The sequence below is a fragment of the Dendrobates tinctorius genome, unplaced genomic scaffold (genome assembly GCF_039654945.1).
Source record: "Dendrobates tinctorius isolate UK_male_01 unplaced genomic scaffold, ASM3965494v1 ptg000229l, whole genome shotgun sequence".
Lineage (NCBI taxonomy): Eukaryota > Metazoa > Chordata > Amphibia > Anura > Dendrobatidae > Dendrobates > Dendrobates tinctorius.
In genome coordinates, this window is record NW_027361896.1 from 1,148,014 (window position 1) to 1,173,112 (window position 25,099).

A 25,099-nucleotide genomic window follows, 5' to 3' on the forward strand; every position below is an offset into this window, starting at 1 on the left:
TACGCCGATACCCCATATGTGGGGGTAAACCACTGTTTGGGCCCAAGGCATGGCTCAGAAGGGAAGGAGCGCCATTTGACTTTTTCAACGTAGAATTGACTAGAATTGAGCTCTGACACCGTGTCGCGTTTGGAGAGCCCTTGATATACCTAAACAGTGGAACACCCCCAATTCTAACTCCAACCCTAACCCCAACATGCTATTTGTACCAAAAAACAGATAAACAATGGAATATTTTTGAAATCCTTGTGAACATGTATTCCCTTAAAAATATTTTCTTTAATGACAAATTCTTAAACACCTAGCCCCGTGAGCAAAGGATTTAAACAAATTCCACAATTTAAATGTAATATTATAGACCATAAAGTCCTACAAAACCCTGCAATAATACTGTCTTAGCACCTTCCTTGCTGTGGAGGTTGGCACCCTAGAAGAAACTATTGTTTGGCGCCCCCACTCAACGTGGACTATCCCTCTCTCCCCTACCTCACCCTACAATCAAAGGTGCGAAAACAATAATTGATAGGAAGGAGATGAAGGAAGTGGAAGGAAGGATTTTGCAGGTAAATTCATAGGAAAAAAAATTAAGTATTAATACATTCCAATTCTCATGCATGTAAGAAACAATTCTCTTAGCATATTTCCAAGCCACAAGAAAAATAGTCATGCTTGTCAATATTCTTCTCAATCCACAAATACATAACAAACATGCATGGTTCAGATCAAAAAATGGATGTGTGATCCTATTGAATGCCATTCATTGAAACACTAAACATAACCAACCAGTGGTACAGTAGATATATCATATTAGTGGCCCAGATGCCAGGTCCAAGATGAATAGTCTGCGATTAAATCTCCTCTTTGGGACAGTCAAAATAGCAAGTTCTTCCACTCCCTTATGAAAATGCCAGGAGTTAAATCCTCAGCTTGTAATTTTTTAGTCACGGTAAATGGATGATTAGGCGATTCCTTCAATTCAGCCACCTGTGTCCATTGACATGGGTTCGCCATATCTATAAGAAACTGTTTTAGCCAGGATCAAAACTAAGGGGGGGCAGAACCTCATACTGTTCCGCAGAATCTCATACTGCACACCTCAGCTGCTGCAGAACCTTATACTGCACACCCCTACACTTGAAAATAAAACCTGCACCTTAAGATGTGGTGAATGCAGTCTATTTATTCCAACTATCAATTGATGTTGATGTGTTATTGAAGACGAGCAATGCCTGTCCTGGGCGTCCTTTTGGGCAGCTATGAGGTGTACCTGACTGGTGCTAAAAAAAAAAAAAAAAAAAAAAAAAGTGTTAGTCTGTGTGCTACCCGGCTTTCATTCTTTTTGGTACAGATAAGATATGGATAGACAGATATGGATAAATGGATAGAGCAGATTTCAAATCTGCTTTTGCTATTGAAAACATTATCTATGAGCTCAAAAACCTTTCAGGTGATGCGGTTTTTTTAAAAACCTGATCTGCTTTTGCAGCTGAAAAACGTATCCTCAAAAAATGCACACAAACGCTGTGTGTGAATGTAGCCTTAGATCAGGAATAGAACAGCCATTTATCGGACATTTCATAACTTTCCCAAATTCCTATGAAAAAATATTCACGCACATTCTGCATTGAACTACTGTACCCAATTTATTATATATTTTAGGAGTCGGAGTCGTACCATTTTATACCGACTCCCGACTCCACCAAAATGAGCTACGACTCTGACTCCACAGCCCTGGGTCTTTGGCAGGAACAATACAATTGCAACAAATAAGAAATTAGAACTTTAACCCCTTCACTACGGGAGCTCTTTTCGATTTTTCGTTTTTAACTCCCCTTCTTTCCAGAGCGATAACTTTTTTTTTTTTCCGTCTATATGGCCATGTGAGGGTTTATTTTTTGCGGACGAGTTGTAATTTTAAACAACACCATTGGTTTTGCCATGTTGTGTACTCAAAAACGGGAAATTCCAAGTGCGGTGACATTGCAAAAGTGCAATCCCACACTGGTTTTTTGCTTGGCTCTTTTGCTAGGTTCACTAGATGCTAAATCTAACCTGCCATTATGATTCTCCAGGTCATTACAAGTTCATAGACTCCAAACATGTCTATGTCCTCTTTTATCTAAGTGGTGAAAAAGAATTCCAAAGTTTGCTAAAAAAAAAAAAAAATTGCGCAATTTTCCGAGACTCGTAGCGTCTCCATTTTTCGTGATCTGGGGTCAGGTGAGGGCTTATTTTTTGTGTGCCGGGCTGACGTTTTTAATGATATCACAATTGTGCAGATACGTTCTTTTGATCGCCTGTTATTGCATTTTAATGCAATGTCGCGGCGAACAAAAAGAGTAATTCTGGCGTTTTGAATTTTTATCTCGCTACGCCGTGTAGCTATCGGGTTAATGCTTTTTTTTTATTGATCGGGTGATTCTGAACGCAGCAATACCTAATGTGTATGTGGGATTTTTTTTTTTTTTACGGTTTTATTTTGATTGGGGCGAAAAGGGGGTGATTTGAACTTTTAGGTTATTTTTAAACTTTTTTTTTTTTTTTTTTTTTTTTTACTTTTGGCATGCTTCAATAGCCTCCATGAAGCATGCACAACCCGATCGGCACTGCTACATATGGGCGATGAGCAGATTGCCCATATGTAGCAGATTTACTGCTGTGCTTTGAGCGCCGACCACCGGGCGGCTCTCAAAGCCATCTGCCTGGAACAACCATAGAGGTCTCTGAGACCTGTGGTTGTCCAGGCTAGGTGACGCCGACCCCCGATCACGTGATGGGGTCAGTGATGAGCTCACTTCCGGCCCGGCGGCCGGAAGTGCTATTTAAATGCCCGCTGTCAGCTTTGACAGCGGGATTTAACTAGTTAATAGGCGCGGGTGGACGGCGATTCCGCCCGCGCCTATTGCGGGCACATGTCAGCTGTTCATTACAGCTGACATGTCGTGGCTTTGAGGTGGGCTCACCGCCGGAGCCCACGTCAAAGCGGGGGACCTTACCGATGACGTACTATTACTTGATTGGTAAAGAAGGGGTTAAATAGTAAATGATATTGGCTTATAATATAGCAAATGCGAAAAATCACATTATGTGCAATAGACGAGCTAAAATCTTCAAACGCCTAAAAAGACTGTTGGAACAAAGAAAAACAGGTTAACTCTACAAAAAGCATGTGAATGACAAGCATTCATTTAAACTGTGTTCCAAATTATTATGCAAAAAGAGTTTAGGAGTGATAAGGTTAGAATTTTTTTGTTTGTCATTTAAACTCATTGATGGTGATGTGTGTCAGGGCTCTTTATATCAATGAAAGCAATTGCAGATACCTGTGCAAATTAGTTTGGCAGGTGTGTCCAAATAAAGGCAAGACTACATAAAAAGGCTGTTCCACATTATTAGAATCATAGAATCGTAGAGTTGGAAGGGACCTCCTGGGCCATCTGGTCCAACCCCCTGCTCAAAGCAGGATTCGCTAAATCATCCCAGTCTGATGTCTGTCCAGCCTCTGTTTGAAGACTTCCATTGAAGGAGAACTCACCACTTCTTGTGGCAGCTTGTTCCACTCATTGATCACTCTGTCAAAAAGTTTTTTTCTAATATCTAATCTGTGTCTCCTCCCATTCAGTTTCATCCCATTGCTTCTAGTCTTTCCTTGTGCAAATGAGAATAAAGATGATCCTTCTACAATGTGACAGCCCTTTAGATATTTGTAGACAGCTATTAAGTCTCCTCTCAGTCTTCTCTTTTGCAAAATAAACATTCCCAAGTCCTGCAACCTTTCCTCATAAGACAGGGTTTGCAGACCGGTCACCTTTCTGGTCGCTCTTTTCTGAACTTACTCCAGTTTGTTGATGTCTTTTTTAAAATGTGGTGCCCAAAACTGGACACAATATTCCAGATGAGGTCTGACCAAAGAGGAGTAGAGGGAAATAATGGCTTCACGTGATCTAGACTGTATGCTTCTGTTCCTAGAATTGCATTTGCCTTTTTTGCTGCTGCATCACACTGTTGACTCATATTCAGTCTGTGATCTATTAGTGTACCCAAGTCTTTTTCACATGTGCTGTTGCTTAGCCCTATTCCTCGCATTCTGTATATGCTTTTTTCATTTTTATTGCCCAGATGTAGTACCTTGCATTTTTCCCTGTTAAAAACCATTGTTAGTTGCTGCCCACTGCTCCAGTTTATTTATATCTTTTTGAATCCTCTCTCTCTCTCTTCTCTAGTATTAGCTATCCCTCTTAGCTTTGTGTCATCAGCAAATTGAATCAGTTTACCCTCAATTCCTTCATCTAAATCGTTGATAAAGATGTTGAACAATACAGGGCCCAGGACAGAGCCCTGTGGTACCCCACTTGAGACATTCTTCCAACTGGATGTGCAGCCATTTACGACCACTCTTTGGGTCCGATCACTAAGCCAGTTATGAATCCACCTAACAGTTGCCTCCCTGTTTATAAGGATTAGATCCAAGGTAGCAGTTCCCCTTGTTTTCTCCCCTACCTTTTGGAAGATAAAGTTGTCAGCAAGAGAGGATAAGAATTTCCTTGACCTGTTAGTTTTGCCTGAGAGAGATTCCCAACAAATGTCTGGATAGTTGAAATCTCCCATGACAACTGTCATATTTTTTGGAGAACTTGGCCATTTGATGCATAGAGAGTTCATCCATATCTTCAGCTTGCACAGACGGCCTGTAGTAAATGCCTACAATGGTGTCCTTTCCATTGTTCTGTCCTTGTATTCTTACCCAAACAGTTTCCACAGAACTCCCAGTCTCTGAAGCTTCAATCTCTGTGCAGATATACGCATTTCTAACATACAATGTGACACCTCCTCCTCGTTTATCAAGTCTGTTTCCTGCAAATAAGTTGTATCCTTCTAGTCTTGTATTCCAATCATGTGTATTGTCCCACCAAGTTTCAGTGATTCCAATGACGACATATTTCTTTTCCTGTGTTTAGTAGTTCCAATTCTCCTTGTTTGTTGCCCATGCTTTGTGCATTAGTATAGAAACATTTTAGTTTGTGATTGGTTTCTCTTTCTCCAATATTTTTATTAATTAGATTCTTTTGTCTTTGTTCTTCCTTTCCACTTCTAATAGCAGAGTTCTCAATAGCATTTGTCAGGTGTGTGACTTTTTCTGGTCTTTTGCTTCCCTTCCCATGTTGTTCTAGTTTAAAGCTCTACTTACAAGTGTAGCAAGGTGACTTCAAAATACATGTTTTCCAGTCTTCGTAAGGTGCACCCCATCTCTAGCAAGTAGTCCATCGTAGAGGTAATTCACTCCGTGATCCATAAATCCAAATAGTTGCTGACGGCACCATCGACGTAGCCAGTTGTTCACCTGCAGAATCTTATTCCACCTCCTTGTTCCATGGCCATCTACTGGGAGGATGGAAGAGAACACCACCTGCGCTCCCAGTTCTTTCACTTTCTTGCCTAAGTCTTCAAAGTCTCTGCAGATGGTTTCCAGGTCGTTTCTTGCGGTGTCATTTGTCCCCACATGTAGTAGCAGGAATGGGTAGTCATCTGTAGGTCTGAAGAGTCCTGATATCCTGTCAGACACATCTTTAATTTTTGCACCTGCATGACAGCACATTTCTCTTGACGTTATATCCGGTCTGCAGATAGCGGCCTCTGTTCCTCTCAACCGGGAATCCCCCATGACCACCACTCTCCGCTGCTTCTTCACAACAGTTTTCTTTCTCCATCCAGGAGGACTCTGAAGGTGTACAAGGTTGCTGTTTGTGGGCAAAGTCTTATCCTGATGTATTTCTTCATCGTTTTCCTGCGTGAGAGCCTGGTACTGGTTCCTGAGAAGTATGGGTGCTGACTGCCTCCTGATCCTCCTGCTTCTCTGGGTCACATGTCTCCATTCCTCTGTTTCTTCAGGTGCACTTCGAATGTCTTCTCTTTCTGTAACATGAAGAGATAATTCTGCTCTGTCTAAGAACTCTTCACCTTCCTTAATGATCTTCAACGTAGCTAACCTCTCTTCGAGATTTTGCAACTTTTCCTCCAACAGGGACACAAGCTTGCATTTGTGGCATGTGAAATTTGGCTTTTCCACTGGTAAGTCTGTGAACATGTAGCAAGAAGTGCAGCTCACCAAATGGCTCCTGGCCTCTTCCATTTTGAGATTTCTTAAAAACGATGAAAGATGAGCCAAACCGCTAAAACCAGTGATCGTTGAGCCCGCGGAGACTCTTCACTTATCCCAGAAGGCACTGGGAATATGCAAATGATCTCCTCAAGACTCTTCCCCTGGTTTAAGCAGCCTACATTTTTTGCCAAAATGGGAAAGAAAAAGGATGTGTCGGCTGCTGAGAAGTAACAAATTGTGGAGTATTTAGGTCAAGGCATGACTACAATCAACATTGCCAAGACACTTCATCGTGATCATCGCACAATCAAGAAGTATGTAGCTGATTCCCAGCACACATGTGTGCTTGCTGATAAGGAAAAATTGAGGACTCTTTCCAACAGGCAATTGCGTCGGGTTAAAAGAGCAGCTGCAAAACTGCCTTGTCATAGCAGCAGACAAGTTTTTGAAGCTGCTGGTGCCTCCAACGTCCCCCGAACAACAAGATGCAGGGTCCTTCAGAGGTTTGCAGCTGTGCATAAGCCATCCTGTCGACCACCTCTATCCACTGCACACAAGCAGAAACGGCTCCACTGGGCCAAACGATACATGAAGACTGACTTCCAAACTGTTTTGTTCACCGATGAGTGCCGTGCAACGCTCGATGGTCCAGATGGATGGAGTGGTGGATGGCTGGTTGATGGACACCCCATGAAAACACGGCTAAGGCGCCAACAAGAAGGAGGTGAAGTAATGTTTTGGGCTAGAATCATGGGGAGAGAGATTGTCGGTCCCTTTAGGATCCCTGAAGGGGTATAGATGAACTGCATAATCTATGTGGAGTTTCTAAAACAGCACTTCCTGCCATGGTTCAAGAGGAAGAACCGTGCTTTCCGCAGCAAGATCATTTTCATGCATGATAATGCACCGTCTCATGCTGCAAATAACACATCTGCATCTCTGGCTGCTATGGGCATAAAAGAGGAAAAACTTATGGTGTGGCCACCATCTTCCCCTGACCTCAACCCCATTGAGAACCTCTGGAGCATCATCAAAAGGTGTGTCTATGATGGCGGGAGGCAGTTCACATCTAAGCAACAGCTTTGGGAGGGTATTCTGTCCACATGCAAAACAATTGAAGCACAAACCATCCAAAAACTGACAAATTCAATAGACGAGAGTTCAGAAGCTTCTTTCGAACAAGGGGTCCTATGTGCAAATGTAACATCACCTAGAATAAAGTTTTGACTTGAAAACTGTTTGATTTCATTTTGTAATAAGCTGATAATGCTTATAATTTCACAATTGACCATTTTTTTTGTTCAAAATAAAAAGGTTGAAAACTCTGCTGTGCATAATAATTTGGAACATGCATTTTGAGTGTTTCTTATTTTTAAAAATACTGTTTTAATAGGCAGTTTGTTCAAAAACATTGCAGTTATACTAGAATATTAGATGACTGGAAAATAACAATGACTGCAATTCATATAGGTAATAGAGAAAATATGAGGAAATATTTTTTGCATAATAATTTGGAACACAGTGTAGACCTTTGGGGGTGAGAGATTGGAGTCTATATAGCCATTCTGTTTCTCTCTTCTGTATGGTTTTATCCAGATCACCCCCTTGAGTTTTGGCCTTACTAACTTGATCATACGGAACGTAATGTCATTCAAAAATCCCCCGTGTACCTCATTCATATGGCGGGCGACAGGTGTATCCCTTTTATTTTTGATGTCATTCAAATGTTCACCCACCCTTACCCTCAGTTCTCTTATGGTTTTGCTGACCTAGTCCAAGGGGCAGATTCATGTGGCCCTGTAGACCAACCCAGAGGACCTACAGTTGCCAAAATCCTTAATCCAGTAGACTTTGTCATCCACTGCGCTACGGAAGGTTTTTGATTGAGACTTGAGCCCACACCTAGAACAATTTCCACATCTGAAAAAACCCACAGATTTTCTATCTAGCCAAGTACCTGTCTTCCTGGGTCTCTGATAGAGGCTATGGACCAAACTGCCTCTTCTATATGTGATGCTAGGTTTCTGAGAAAACATATCCTTAGGATCTGCAACGAGAATTCCCCAGTGTTTTTTTTTTTTTTTGAAAATTTGGTATACTCTCTGCCTGGCCATCAAAAGTGCCAATCATCCTAACCGGATTACTTTCTTCCACTTTGGTACATTTATCCCTAAGGAGGGAAGGTCTATCTGCAGATAGAGCCTTCTGAAAGGATTTTCTTAAAACATAATCCGGGTAGCCCCTGGCCCTAAATCTACTATGCAAGTCAGATGCTTGACTCTTGAAGATACCAATATTAGAGCAGTTTCTCCTGATACGGAGAAACTGCCCCTTTGGCATTCCCATTTTCGGGGGGGTTGGATGATGACTCGTCCACTTCAAAAGATTTGTGGCTGTCTGTTTATGGTATGTGCATGTCTCAATGCTCCCATCCTGCTTTTTAGTGACAGTCAAATTAAGAAAATTTATACTCAGCGTGTGACACTCTGATGTAAACCTCAACCCAATCTCGTTAGTATTAATACTTTCCATGAATCGTTGGAACTCATTCTCAGGGCCTGACCAAAATGTCATTGATATATCAGGCCCAGAGGCTGAAATAAGAGTTCCACCACATATCATCCCCTCCAAAAATGAGTGTTTCCTCCCACCAGCCTAGGATTACATTAGCATATGTGGGGGGACAAGGGCTCCCCATTACTGTACCCCTGCGTTGGTGAAAGTAATTGTGGGTCAGAGTAAAAAGAAGCTCCTCTGAGAGTATTGTGTTCACCACATTCTACTGCTCTTGACTGTAAGAAATGGTTTATAGCTCTCATACCACAGTCATGTGGCATGTTGCTATACAGTGTTTCCACATCAATCGATGCCAACAATGTGTCACCTTCAATAGAAATCCCAACTAAAAGATGGGGTAAATGAGATGTATCATGTACATAGGAGGGAAGTGATGTAGCTAAAGGTCTCAAAGCCGTATCCAAGTAAATACTAACATTTTGTGTTATAGAATCTATGCCTGCCACAATAGGACAGCAATTCAATGGACTAAGGCCCTGCCCTTATGGACCTTAGGCAAGGCATAGAATGTTGGTATAGTAGGTTTACTCCGCCACATGAATCTAAACTCACTTGGGGAAAGGAGTTCCATTTCTTATGCGTTGTTCAAAATGTCCGTCAGAGTCTTTTTATATTCAACTGTGGGATCACCACGTAGCATCTCATAGGTATCGTGTTCATGCAGTAGTGAATGACACATATTTAGATATCTCTCGTGGTCCATAGTTACTAAATTCCCACCCTTGTCTGAAGACTTTATTATAATGTCATCGTTTTTTTTTCCGTGTTTTTCAAGGGATGCTCTTTCATTAGGAGAGAGATTAAAAGTGCCTTCATTATATTTACTTTTGATCTTGCATAAATCAGTTTCAACCATTTTCATGAAAATATCCACACTAGTAATTCCAGTTATGGGTGGCATACGGGTACTTTTATGCTTTTAATTGGTATAGGGGCCCTTACCACGTTGTTGATCATTCTCTCTCTCAAAAGTGTAGTCAAAGCCTGAAAACTCTCAATGTCTTCTTCTGACAAACCCAACCGTTTACACTCCTCTCGATTATGCCGCTGAAAAGAGTTCCCATTTTAAATTACGTCCGAATAGATTTAGGCATTTCACCCACCTAAAACAAAAGAATTTGTGGGTACAAAATTCAAACCCTTCTGCAATAACAGAAAATCATCACCAGATAACACATATGATGACAGATTAATGATCTGCCCTTGACCTAAACTGGTCTTCTCCTCAGGTTGTAACCCACTGTTGGGCCCCTGTCCAAAAATGACTGTGATAATGATGATGAGGATGTAGATGGTGTTACTATTGCGTTTCCTTGAGCCTCCCTTCCATTTCCTCTCTGTTTGTAATGGTTCCTTGACGTACGCCATCGCCCCCTAAATCCAACCATAACGCTAACCACAACACTAACCTCAACATACCCCTAATCCTAGCCACAAATCTAACCCTCACACCCCTAATCCCTACCCTAACCCCAACTCTAACCTTAGCTTTAGCCCAACTCTCTTTAGTCTGACTTTCTTTAGCCCAACTCTAACCCTAATGGGGAAAATGGAAAATAAATACTTTGTTCTAATTTAGTTATTTTTCCCTAACTAAGGGGGTGATAAAAAGAGGGGGTTTAATTTGATAGGATCTGTCAGTGATCAAAATGAACCAATAGGAACAATCTGTTGGTGCCAGCCGGCAGATCTCAGCTCGCGTCTCCATTCCCATAGGCGTGGAGCGCATATTTATTACCTTAATGAGCGGCGCCATGTGATCGCGACGGAAGAGCTTCTGGAAGCCGGAACCATGGAGTTGCTGCAAAGATGCCAGGACCACTGAGATGCAGGGCACACTGGATGATGAGTAGGATAGGGGATAAGGAGCCATGCATACCAGGACAGGGACCGAGGAGCCAAGCATACCCGGCTTATGCTCGAGTCAATAAGCTTACCCAGTTTTCCGTGGCAAAATTAGGTGCCTCAGCTTATACTCGAATATATGCGGTATTCCCCCCCCCCCCCCCCCCCTTTGTGTGATTGTAATTTTCTATTCATGCTTTAATTCCATTCTGACATCTGATGTAGAAATGTCATAGTGCCCTGGGTCTATCTTACCAGGGAAGGATTATTACATCATGGTGATCGGCCTCGAACACGGGCTGCCAGGAGCATTCATGCACCGCTCCCGGCACTTAACACCCTAAATGCTGCGATTGAACGTAATCGCAGCAATCTGGGATCCGGCAGAGGGCTGACGGCCCCTCTGCCTTTGCATTGGAGACCCCACTGCATGATGTGGGGTACCTGATCGTTGCCATGGTGACACAATGTCGTCATGACGACATACGAGTTAACAGAGTTAGAAAAGTTGCTGATCATGTGCATGACCAGACACTGTATCTGTCAGTGCAGAGCTGACAGTTTGTACTGCATAGGGATGCTACTGCATCCCACATACTATACAAGTGATCACCCTGCAAAAAGGATAGTCGCACAGTTGGACAAAGTAAAAAAAAAAAAAAGTTTAAAAGTAAAACAAAAAATTAAAATTGTAAAAATATTTTTAAATTAAAAAATTTTAAAATCAAGATTTTGCATCTATAAATAAATATTTATCTGAAAATGTATATAAGCAATAAAAGTACACATTTGGTATCGCCGCGTCCGCAATGACCCGACCTACTGTATACAATTGTCCCACTAGTTAACCCTTTTAAAAAGCAAGGCCAAAAACAATGCTTTATCATACCACAAGCTGAAAAAGACAATCCACACTGCCGTACCACCTATGCCAAAGCGCCCGGGTCATTAACGCTTTAGGCATCCGTACCTGAGCTCTCTGGTGCCAACCCAGAAAAAAAAACTACCAATAGTACATGCAAAAAATAAGAATAAGGGTAGTACTCAATCCCATAAAATCTAGTTTATTGAAAAAGTATAAAGCATCCTTGGCAGAGGAGTCACATGTGGTGTACAATGGACGATGGCCATTTTGTGCAACTGCGCTTCTACGGGTCCTCAAGGAGAAAGGAAGTGACTAGGTCCATATACATGGAGCAGATAAAGTTCCTCCCCCTTTCCTAACATCCTCCCATTGAAGGTGAATGGACATTCGCCCACCTATTCGAATAGAACAACATAAAATATCACAGAAGACACAATTGTTAAAAAAAAAAAAAAAAAAAATAGCAAAACATAATGCACACCTTAACGGCAAACAAAGTTATGCTGTAACATGGTTACAGGAAGACAGACATTTTAGCGGATTTTGACTGAACACAAAAACTGATGTGTGAAACAGGCCTTAACGGCAAACAAAGTTACGCCGTAACATGGTTACAGGAACACAGACATATCGATTCTATCATTAACATCCGTAACTTCCAGCGTGCGTGGCGCATGATCCACCTTGCCTCTCTACTGAGAAGACTGTGCAGATCACCTCCCAGGGAAGGTAAGACTACCTTTACTAATCCCGCAAATCATAATGCCTCTGGATTCCCTCTATGGTGTTCCCTCATGTGATTACTTAAAGGGAATCTGTCACCCATATTTAATGATATCATGTAAAGATATCACCCAATTGTGCGTCCCATAAGGACCGCGGCGATTTGCATACATCCCCAACAAGATAAAGAAGGTATTTATGCCTCAAAGGTGCGGGGTCGGGGGAGTCAAAAGCCCTAATAGAATCCTTATGGGACGCACAATTGGGTGATATCTTTACATGATATCACTAAATATGGGTGACAGATTCCCTTTTAACCGAGTTTCCTTTGCCCGAATGGATTGAATTAAAATGCTCACGGAACCGAACAAATAGTGGCCGGATCAATTTGCCAATATAGAAAAATTCACAGGGGCAAAATACAACATCTAATATATAAAGCGCAATGTGTGTATGTATGTCTGTCCAGAATTGGCATCCGCACCGTCACAGCTACAGCCACAAAATTTGGCACAGTCACACGTTTGGACCCCGAGAGCGTCATAGGCTATGTTGTAAGGTGAAATTTTAACCCTGCGCGTTCCAATTCACCAAACAAATTTGCCCCTATCTACATAATGGGGGAAAAAGTGAACGGAAAAGTATTGGAGGCAAATTGACAGCTGCCAGATGTGACCAAGGGGGACTTAAAGAATGAGAGCGATGGCGCCAAAGAGTGCATACCGTACAGTTGCTAAGGTGGGGCCCTGACATGGGATACTCACCACACATGGGGATATGAACACACACACAAAATGCGCCACACACTACCACGTGCTTCAACACATATACCACCCTCAGCACACATTTCACCACACATACACCAACCTCGCCACATAAAAGTCGAAACATAAGTCGCCATTCAAAACTCGCCACGCTGTCCCAGAGCTGTTTAAAAGATGAAAAATGAGCTCTGATTGGTTGCTATCAGCAACAGTTTTCTTTGTAGACAGTTGTGGTAACTGAGGCCTATTATTATCATTTCTATGGTGTTATCGTCCTTCTGTAAAGCTGGAAATAACACAATTTATTACCATGCCAACACAGACCACCCTCTGACACAGACTGCAGGGGGAGCCCAGTATCACACAGGATAGGATTAGATACACGGCTCAGCAGTCAGTATTACACAGGATAGGATTAGATACATAGCTCAGCAGACAGTATCACACAGGATAGGATTAGATACACGATTCAGCAGACAGTATCACACAGGATAGGATTAGATACACAGCTCAGCAGTCAGTATCACACAGGATAGGAATAGATAGCTCAGCACACAGTATCACACAGATATTAGTATTAGATACACGGCTCAGAAGACAGTATCACACAAGATAGGATTAGATGCACGGTTTTTATGTGCAATATAATCATTATAATTTGTTATAACTAACCACAGTTGGTTACTATGCCCAGGCAACGCCGGGCTCTTCAGCTAGTATACAATATAATTAGTCTTGCAGGAGAAAAAAATCTCGTATCTGATGCGAGACAGACCCAACTTTGATACACAGTAAATGGAGGGCACCACCAGAAAAATGTGTATGTAAGAGCAAGAGGTCTCACCAGGGTATGCAAATAGACATATAATAGAGCAAGAAAAAGTCAAACCCATAAAATGGAGCACCTCAATTGCATGAGATAGAGAGAGAGATATATATATATATATTCATTCAAATAATGTGAAAAACATATAGCCAGCTCACCATAAAGGAGTTCCTCTTGATGCAGTAATCGGTGTTCACCCTATGCTTTGCACGGATCCAGGCAGGGAGTATGCCCCAACAAATAGAAATATAAGGAAATTGGGATCCAGCAAAAGGATGGACCGTGAGGAAGGCACATAGTGCTGAAACATGTAGTCCCTTGCTGGAATGCTACAAATTGATTGGAATTCCTCATACTTCTTATGATATAATGGATTAATAAAGAAATAAATCTGGTGAACTTTCATCCTTTTGCTGGATCCCAATTTATATATATATATATATATATATATATATATATTTTCTCAAATATACGTGTAATACAAAATTTGAATTTTTATTATTCACCCAAAAAATACATAGAGACAGAACAAAACACACATAGTATAAAAACAATTAAAATTGCATCTGTGTGCAAAGGAGACTCAAGACCAAATGCCACACCTCAGTATAAAGGGAATGGCAAGCCCCAGCAAGCTCCCATACAAGGCGCTGAATGAACAATTATAACTGGCTTTAGAAATGTATGCCTACAAATGTACAAGCATGTATCACAAAAAACTTATATAAAATGTGCAAAAAAAAATTGCATATATAGTGGCAAATGACAAAATTTGACTGAGTATACAGTACCAAAAGAGGGTCCAACAGCATTTGTGATCAAAAATTGATTTGAAAAAATATCCAGTTGCTAATATGAAACAATGGTAACCCCTCAAAGGGGGGGAATTTTTTTATCACTGAGTCAAATGTGAAGGACATATAATGAAGAGAAATGTCCAAGAGATGGTAAGACTGAACTAGATGTGTATTTCCTGAAGGAAGTACAGATAGTGGTTTGAAATGGTGCCCGGGCTGCCCCTTTAAGAGAGACTTGCCTGCTGCCCCTGCAAGACTTTCAACTCAGGATACGATTTAACTGTGGGTGCCTCTCAGGGGCCACTTTTGCCTCATGGTCTGATTTTGTGGGTGGGGCCCCTCAGGGCCTGATTTTGTGGGTGGGGCCCCTCAGGGTCCGATTTTTTTTTGGGTGGGGCCTCTCAGGGTCCGATTTTGTGGCCGGGGCCACTCAGGGTCCGATTTGGTGGCCGGGGCCCCTCAGGGTCCGATTTGGTGGCCGGGGCCCCTCAGGGTCTGATTTGGTGGGTGGGGCCCCTCAAGGTCCGATTTTGTGGCTGGGGCCCGTCGGTCCGATTTTGTGGCCGGGGCCAATCAGGATCCGATTTTTGTGGCCGGAACCCCTCAGGGTCCAATTTTGCAGGTGGGGCCCCTCAGGGTCCGATTTTGTGGGTGGGACCTCTCAGGGTCCGATTTGGTGGGCGGGGCCCCTCAGGGTCCAATTTTGTGGGTTGGGCCCCTCAGGGTCCGATTTTGTGGTTGGGTCCCCTCAGGGTCCGATTTTGTGGTTGGGGCCCCTCAGGGTCCGATTTTGTGGCCGCGGCCCCTCAGGGTTCGATTTTGTGGCAGGGGCCCCTCTGGGTCCGATTTTGTGGGTGGGGCCCCTCTGGGTCCAATTTGGTGGGCGGGACCTCTCTGGGTCCAATTTGGTGGGCGGGGCCTCTCAGGGTCCGATTTTGTGGTTGGGGCCCCTCAGCCTCCGATTTGGAGGCCGGGGTGGCTCAGCCTCCGATTTGGAGGCCGGGGTGGCTCAGCCTCCGATTTGGAGGCCGGGGTGGCTCAGCCTCCGATTTGGAGGCCGGGGTGGCTCAGCCTCCGATTTGGAGGCCGGGGTGGCTCAGCCTCCGATTTGGTGTGTCGGCCCTTTAAGACTCATTTGGGTGCGCTGGCCCTTTAAGAGCTAGTTTGGCTGACTGGGCTTCTTTTAAATCCACTTTGGCGCACACATTCTCTCTCAGGGGCATGTGTCATGTGATGAAGCTAGATTTGCATTTGTGCTGTGGGTTTCGCTTTAAGAGCTGATATTATGTGGCAGAGGCTCTGTGCTGGGGTTCAAGTGAAGTTCGTAGGCGTTGACATAGTAACTGGGTCTGCCTGCGCATATCAATGAGCTCAACTGTCATTTCAATCGCCTCAGGGCACGTTTTGCCATTTCCTATTGAAAAGCATTGGAGACAGTGCATTCCAATGACGGGAAAAAAAATTTTCAAACGCAAATTGCGCAAAAACTACAAATCCGATCGACACGAAAAATACTTAGCACACCTCTCATGGACGCTGGCTTCGAAACAACACCTCAACGGAGTCTGTGCGTGTAGCGGTTCGGGCCGCATTAATTGCGGAAATCAACTTAATAATAATAATAATAAGAAGAACTAGATGTGTATTTCCTGAAGGAAGTACAGATAGTGGTTTGAAATAGTGCCTGGGCTGCCCCTTTAAGAGAGACTTGGCTGCTGCCCCTGCAAGACTTTCAACTCAGGATCTATTTTAAATGTGGGTGCCTGTCAGGGGCCACTTTGGCCTCAGGGTCTGATTTGGTGGGTGGGGCCCCTCAGGATCCGATTCGGTGGCCTGGGCTCCTCAAGATTTGAATTAGTGGCCGGGATTCCTCAGGGTCCAAATTTGTGGGTGGGGCCCCTCAGGGTCTGATTTTGTGGGTGTGGCCTCTCAGGGTCCGATTTTGTGGGTGTGGCCCCTCAGGGTTCGATTTTGTGGGTGGGTCCCCTCAGGGTCCGATTTTATGGGTGGGGCTCCTCAGGGTCCGATTTTGCGGTTGGGGCCCCTCAGGGTCTGATTTTGTGGCCGGGTCTACTCAGGGTCCGAGTTTGAGGGCGGGGCCCCTAAGGGTCCGATTTTGTGGTTGGGGCCCTCAGGGTCCGATTTTGTGGGTGGGGCCCCTCAGGGTCCGATTTGGTGGGCGGGTTCTCTCAGGGGCTGATTTTGAGGGCGGGGCCCCTCAGGGTCCAATTTTGTGGGCGGGACCCCTGAGGGTCCGATTTGGTGGGCTGGGTCTCTCAGGGTCCGATTTTGTGGCCGGGGCCCCTTAGGGTCCGATTTTGTGGTTGGGGGCCCTCAGGGTCTGATTTTGTGGGTGGGGCCCCTCAGGGACCGATTGTGTGGGCGGGGCCCCTCAGGGACCGATTGTGTGGGCGGGGCCCCTCAGGGTCCGATTTTGTGGCTGGGGCCCCTCAGGGTCCGATTTTGTTGGTTGGGCCCCTCAGGATCCGATTTTGAGGGTGGGGCCCCTCACGGTCCCATTTTGTGGCCGGGGCCCCTCAGGGTCCGATTTTGTTTCCGGGGCCCCTCAGGGTCCGATTTTGTGGTTGGGGCCCCTCAGGGTCCGATTTTGTGGTTGGGGTCCCTCAGGGTTCGGTTTTGTGGTTGGGGGCCCTCAGGGTCTGATTTAGTGGTTGGGGCCCCTCAGGGTCTGATTTTGTGGTTGGGGCCCCTCAGGGTCCGATTTTGTGGCCAGCGCCCCTCAGGGTCCGATTTCGTGGCCGGGGCCCCTCAGGGTCCGATTTCATTTCGTGGCCGGGGCCCCTCAGGGTCCGATTTTGTGGCCGGGACCCCTCGGGGTCCGATTTTGTGGCTGGGGCCCCTCAGGGTCCGATTTTGTGGCTGGGGCCCCTCAGGGTCTGATTTTGTTGGTTGGGCCCCTCAGGATCCGATTTTGAGGGTGGGGCCCCTCATGGTCCGATTTTGTGGCCGGGGCCCCACAGGGTCCGATTTTGTGGTTGGGTCCCCTCAGGGTCCGATTTTGTGGCCAGCGCCCCTCAGGGTCCGATTTCGTGGCCGGGGCCCCTCAGGGTCCGATTTCGTGGCCGGGGCCCCTCAGGGTCCGATTTTGTGGCTGGGGCCCCTCAGGGTCCGATTTTGTGGCTGGGGCCCCTCAGGGTCCGATTTTGTGGCTGGGGCCCCTCAGGGTCCGATTTTGTGGTTGGGGCCCCTCAGGGTCTGATTTTGTTGGTTGGGCCCCTCAGGATCCGATTTTGTGGGTGGGGCCCCTCATGGTCCGATTTTGTGGCCGGGGCCCCACAGGGTCCGATTTTGTGGTTGGGTCCCCTCAGGGTCCGATTTTGTGGCCAGCGCCCCTCAGGGTCTGATTTCGTGGCCGGGGCCCCTCAGGGTCCGATTTCGTGGCCGGGGCCCCTCAGGGTCCGATTTCGTGGCCGGGGCCCCTCAGGGTCCGATTTCGTGGCCGGGGCCCCTCAGGGTCTGATTTTGTGGCTGGTTTTACTCAGGGTCCGATTTTGTGGGCGGGGCCCATCAGGGTCCGATTTTGTGGGTGGGGTCCCTCAGGGTCCGATTTTGTGGCCGGGCCCCTCAGGGTCAGATTTTGTGGTTGGGTCCCCTCAGGGTCTGATTTTGTGGCCAGGTCTACTCAGGGTCCGATTTTCTGGGTGGGGCCCCTTAGGGTCTGATTTTGTGGGTGGAGCCCCCTGGGTCCATTTTGGTGGGCGGGGCCACTCTGGGTCCGATTTGGTGGGCAGGGCCCCTCAGGGTCTGATTTGGTGGGCGGGGCCCCTCGGGGTCTGATTTGTTGGGCGGGGCCTCTCTCGGTCCAATTTAGTGGGCAGTGCCCCTCAGGGTCCGATTTGGTGGGCGGGGCCCCTCTGCTTCCGATTTGGTGGGCGGGGCCCTTCATGGTGCGATTTGGTGGGCGGGGTCACTCTGGGTGCGATTTGGTGGACGGAGCTCCTCAGGGTCCGATTTGGTGGGCAGGGCCCCTCTGGGTCCGATTTGGTGGGTGGGGCCCTTCAGGGTCTGATTTGGTGGGCGGGGGCCCTCAGTGTCCGATTTGGTGGGCTGTGCCACTCTGGGCCCGTTTTTGGTGGGCGGGGCCACTCTGGGTCCGATTTGGAGGCCAGGGTGGCTCAGCCTCCAGTTTTAAGGCTGGGGTGGCTCAGCCTCTGATTTGGAGCCTGGGGTCGCTCAGCTTTCGATTTGGCGCGTCGGCCCTTTAAGACTCATTTCGGTGCGGCGGCCCTTTAAGAATCACTTTGGCGCTTCGGCCCTTTAAGAGCCAGTTTGGCTCACTGGGCTTCTAAATACACTTTGGCGCACATTCTCTCTCAGGGGCATGTGTCATGTGATGAAGCTAGATTTGCATTTGTGCTGTGGGTTTCGCTTTAAGAGCTGATATTATGTGGCAGAAGCTCTGTTCTGGAGATGTCATGTGATGTTCATAGGCGTTGGCATAGTAACTGGGTCTGCCTGCACATATCAATGAGCTCAACTGCCATTTCAATCGCCTCAGGGCACGTTTTGCCATTTCCCCATTCAAATGCATTGGAGACAGTGCAATCCAATGACGGGAAAAAAAAATTTCTAACGCAAATTGCACAAAAACTACAAATCTGATATCTGATCGACACGAAAAATACTTAGCACACCTCTCATGGACGCTGGCTTCGAAACGACACCTCAACGGAGTCTGTGCGTGTAGCGGTTCGGGCCGTATTAATTGCGGAAATCAACTTAATAATAAGTAGAAGAAGAATAAGTTAGCAGCGTTCGGATTACAATATAGTGTTTTTTTCAAACCACTATAATAAGTTAGCAGCGTTCGGATTACAATATAGTGGTTTTTTCAAACCACTATAATAAGTGTGTAAAAACACACTAAGGTGCTGAGTAACAGGGCAATGCTATGTCCCAGAAACATGAGAAAAAGCCAGCAGCGCCACCAGGGATAAGGGGAGCCAGTGTGTGGGATGAGATTCCACGCGTATCGCCACACAAGAGGTGGCTTCCTCAGTCTCATTCAGTCTTACCATCTCTTTAGTAATGGCGAGGCGTCATAGCTAACCCCATAGTCACATTGTAAGAAAACAGATGCCCAGACAAGTCCTTTAATTGAAAGAAAGACAGACTCCTTTAATAATCTTAAATTAAACCATACTTGCGACCTCGCCCATTCCTCCAATGCCCTCGTCATCTGCAAAAGAGTTAAAAAAACAAACAGTATTCCTTAGCTTTCCACAGAGATGATAATCTGTTTGTCCCACAATGGGTCCAGCTCTGCTACATCTAGATGGCAGGCTGCATGGATGCGTCCATACAGCCTGTCATCCAGTAGACTGAGCATCGTGTGCTATGTGTCTCCCTTTGAACTGCTATTCCCTGGTTACGAAAATTGTGTGGGAGCCCACGCCATTTTTTTTCCGAAAAGTCTTTTATGAAATAAATGCATGTACAGAAAGCTGCACACACAATATACTAATCTGTATGAATTTTATTTGTCACTGACCTTTATATAGCTACCTATTCTATTTGTATTTACTGTATGTAATCCATATCTTGTATCCTGACGTCTCACACAATATAGAGATAGATATATGAAAAAATGAAGGCTTGAGAAAGGCTCTGCATGAGCCGAAACGTCACCAACCATGTGGGTCTGAAATAAGCCACGTTTTTTCTATTTTCTTAAAAAGGAGTGCTGCCTTCATTTTTTCATATATGGACTTTGACTTATGGGATACTTGCTGAGGAGGCCTGTGCACCCGTGACAATTGGATTGTGCTGTTCACTTTTTTGCATTTATATGTATATGTACCGTATATACTCGTGTACATAGCGAGGCTGGAGTGGGCCGAGCTGGCACTACACGTATAGCACCATGACCCAGGTAACTGGCGTCCTGCTCGTGCCATAGCCCCCCTACAGCCTTTATCCTACCCTCAACCAATGTGACCTGATGCTTGATTGCAGATCACGGGCTGCAGGGATCCATCCACACACAGCATCAATCCCAGAAAGGCTGCAAGGAGCATTCTGCATGTGGAGTGGGTGTGGCTATGTGGAGTGGGTGTGGCTTGAAACACACACACATTCAGTTGAAAATGTGTATCACCAACCAATCACGAAGCATCTTTCATTTCACCAGGGCTGTTCATAGAATCATAGAATCGTAGAGTTGGAAGGGACCTCCTGGGCCATCTGGTCCAACCCCCTGCTCAAAGCAGGATTCGCTAAATCATCCCAGTCAGATATCTGTCCAGCCTCTGTTTGATGACTTCCATTGAAGGAGAACTCACCACTTCTCGTGGCAGCTTGTTCCACTCATTGATCACTCTAACTGTCAAAAAGTTTTTTCTAATATCTAATCTGTGTCTCCTCCCATTCAGTTTCATCCCATTGCTTCTAGTCTTTCCTTGTGCAAATGAGAATAAAGTTGATCCTTCTACAATGTGACAGCCCTTTAGATATTTGTAGACAGCTATTAAGTCTCCTCTGTCTTCTCTTTTGCAAACTAAACATTCCCAAATCCTGCAACCTTTCCTCATAAGAGGGTTTGCAGACCGGTCACCATTCTGGACGCTCTTTTCTGAACTTGCTCCAGTTTGTTGATGTCTTTTTTAAAATGTGGTGCCCATTTTAAAAGAAGCTGAGCTGTGATTGGTTGCTATGAGCAACAGTTTTACTTGTAACCAATCAATAAGCATCTCTCATTTCAACGGAGCTGGTTAAAAGAAGCTGAGCTGTGATTGGTTGCTATGAGCAAGTTTTCCCAATTGACAACACCTCAGCAGACACTGACTCGGTGTGACAAATCTAGCATCCCCAGGAACATAAGCTCCCAGCCATTGTCTACCCCCCTGAAAGGAGCAGAGAGCACATGACAGAAATGAATCTTCCCCCTCCCTGCCCATATCCCCATCACACATCCTCCATCCCGTAGGCACATCTTCCCTCTTAAAGGGATCTTTGGTATGGAAGTCAGAGCAAATCCATCCAGCGCTTTGGTTTTGACCCCAGGCCTCTCTTAAAGGGATCACCAGTATGAAAGTTAGGACCGGTCCACTCAGCTCTGGTTCTGACCCCAGGGTCTCTTAAAGGGATCATTGGTATGGAAGTTAGGGCAAATCCACTCTGTGCTTTGGTACTGACCCCAGGCCTTTCTTAAAGGGATCCCTAGTATGGAATTCAGGGCAATTGCCTTCAAATGCTCTGGTACTGAACCCAGGCTCTCTCAAAGGGATAATTGGTATGGAAGTGAGGGCAAATCCACTCTGCGCTCTGGAACTGACCCCAGACCTCTCAAAGGGATCTCCGGTATGGAAGTTAGGGTAAATCCCTTAGTGCTCTGATTTTCACCCCAGGCTTCTATTAAAGGGATCATTAGTATGGAAGTCAGGGCAAATCCAGTCAGCGCTCTGGTTCTGACCCCAGGCTGACGGGATGATGTGGAATATTAGTGATAGTTGTCCGGTGGCTCTGGCTGATGAGATGATGTGGGATATTAGAGGTAGTAGTCCGGCGACTGTGACGGGATGATGTGGGATATTAGGAGTAGTAGTCCGATGGCTTTCACGGGATGATGTGGGATATTAGGGGTAGAAATCCGGTGGCTCTGGCTGACGGGATTGTGTGGGATATTATAATGAATGTGGCTATGCGGAGTGGGTGGGGCTATACACTCGGAGATAGAGAGAGAGAGAGAGAGAGATATATATGTGTAATATATATATATGCGCTGAAGAGCCTGGCATTGCCTGGGTATAGTAACCAACTGTGGTTAGTTATAACAAATTATGATGATTATATTGCACATAAAAACATTTCACATCATATATTAAACACTACAGATTTGCAACACAAATTAACTAAATGATTACCCGAGTATTGATAGTATTTAATTTTCAACTCACTCATTCAAGATTTTTGGTTTTTCCTTTCGGTGCAAAGATGAACAAATTTTTGGCAGTTCCATCTCTTGAACAGACCACGTAAAGTTGACCATGAGAAAAGCATGGAGATTGCAAATCAATCCCTACTACTTTCAAGGACTGTCCCTGAGCATTGTTAATGGACATTGCAAATAGCAGTTGAACTGGAAACTGGAGGCGTTTAAAATAAAAAAACACATCAGATGGAATGAGTGGAATTCTTGGAATGAAAATGTCCTCTCCTGTTTCTGAGCTGTGTATCTAACCCTATCCTGTGTGATACTGACTGCTGAGCCGTGTATCTAATCCTATCCTGTGTGATACTGGGCTCCCCCTGCAGTCTGTCAGAGGGTGGTCTGTGTTGGCATGGTAATAAATTGTGTTATTTCCAGCTTTACAGAAGGACGATAACACCATAGAAATGATAAGAATGATAGGCCAAATTGTTTGTTGAATTGGAACGTGCGAGGTTAAAATTTTTGCCTCACAACATAGCCCATGATGCTCTTGGGGTCAGACGTGTGCAAAATTTTGTGGCTGTAGCTGCGACGGTGCAGATGCCAAAAAAAACCTTTTCTCCTCCAGACGCAGAGAATGCCCCCTTGTGACGTCACCTTCCTTGGTATAAACAGATCCTCGGAGAGATATTTGTATTGTCCCCTTATATACTTATACATGGTTATTAGATCGCCCCTCAGTCGTGTTTTTTTCTAGACTAAATAATCCTAATTTTGCTAATCTCTCTGGGTATTGTAGTTCCCCCATCCCCTTTATTAATTTTGTTGCCCTCCTTTGTACCCGCTCTAGTTCCATTATATCCTTCCTGAGCCCCGTTGCCCAAAACTGTACACAGTACTCCATGTGCGGTCTAACCAGAGATTTGTACAGAGGCAGTATAATGCTCTCATGTGTATCCAGACCTCTTTTAATGCACCCCATGATTCTGTTTGCCTTGGCAGCCGCTGCCTGGCACTGGCTGCTCCAGGTAAGTTTATCATTAACTAGGATCCCCAAGTCCTTCTTCTCCATGTCAGATTTACCCAGTGGCTTACCTTTCAGTGTGTAATGGTGATATTGATTCCTTCTTCCCATGTGTATAACCTTACATTTATCATTGTTAAACTGCATCTGCCACCTTTCGGCCCAAGTTCCCAACTTACCCAGATCCATCTGTAGCAGAATACTATCTTCTCTTGTATTGGCTTCTTTACATAGTTTTGTATCATCTGCAAATATCGATATTTTACTGTGCAAACCTTCTACCAGATCGTTAATAAATATGTTGAAGAGAATAGGTCCCAACACCGACCCCTGCGGTACCCCACTGGTCACAACAACCCAGTTAGAGAATATACCATTTATAACCACCCTCTGCTTTCTATCACTAAACCAGTTACTTACCCATTTACACACATTTTCCCCCAGACCCAGCATTCTCATTTTGTGTACCAACCTATTGTGTGGCACTGTATCAAACGCTTTGGAAAATCAAGATATACCACATCCAGTGACTCACCTTGGTCCAGTCTATAGCTTACCTCTTCATAAAAACTGATTAGATTGGTTTGACAGGAGCGATTTCTCATAAACCCATGCTGATATGGCGTTAACCAGTTATTCTCATTGAGATAATCTAGAATAACATCCCTCAGACACCCTTCAAATATTTTACCAACAACAGAGGATAGACTTACTGGCCTATTTCCATGTTCACTTGTAGAGCCCTTTTTGAATATTGGTACCACATTTGCTATGCGTCAGTCCTGTGGAACAGACCCCGTCGCTATAGAGTCTCTAAATTTGAGAAATAATGGTTTGTCGATTACATTACTTAGTTCTCTTAGTACTCGGTGTATGCCATCCGGACCTGGAGATTTATCTATTTTAATCTTATTTAGCCGGTTTTGCACCTCTTCTTGGGTGCCGATGGCGGCGGAAATCGATGTCTAACTTGAATCTCTAAAATCGACCGTAAATGCTCAATAATGTTGATGTCTGGGGATTGTTGGGGCCAGATGAGATGCTCAACTTCATTAGAATGTTCCTCGTGCCATGCTTTAACGATTATAGCTGTATAAATTGGTGCATTATCATCCTGAAAGATGGCGTTCCCCTCCAGGTTGTCGTCTGGCAGTGAAGTTGTCTTGCCATCGGTATACTTGGTTAGCTTCGTAGTCCGCGGGGTCTCTGGAGAACTTACTGCGTTTACGGCTCTCTGTATCTCTCCTGTGCTGATCGATGCGACCCTAGATCTGGGTCCTGAGGGTGCTGAGCTCTTCTGAGGTTACAGTAGCTGCCAATTGTGACTCAATATTCTTGATTCGAGATGTATTAGTCTCGATGGCCTTGTGGAGATGCTCTAGGGTGAGTGTTATCAGATCAAAAGAACACTTATTAAGTATTTGGTCATACTTGGAACAAAAATCCGAACAATCGTGAAAGAGTGGGGCGTAGTGGAACCCGTAGCCCCCTTGGAATTCTCTTAAGTCTAAGATACTCAGAGCGTGGCACAGTGCAGTTCTATGTTAACTTGGTGCCGGAGTGCCCGTTCAAGGTCACGTCCTCGTGTCTCACGTGGGGGGACTTTTAAGAAAGTCACTCGAATATTTAGACTGTGCCAAGATAGTAGAACATTCTTCAGTATTATAAGAAAACGTAGCAGAAGACA

The 25,099-nt window shown here is 45.1% G+C and overlaps 1 protein-coding gene across 3 annotated transcripts in view; it reads left to right on the top strand.

Annotated features, from left to right (window-relative positions):
* Positions 1-25,099, top strand: part of CCT5 (chaperonin containing TCP1 subunit 5) — a 305,457-nt gene that overhangs the window by 49,313 nt on the left and 231,045 nt on the right. The window lies entirely within an intron of this gene.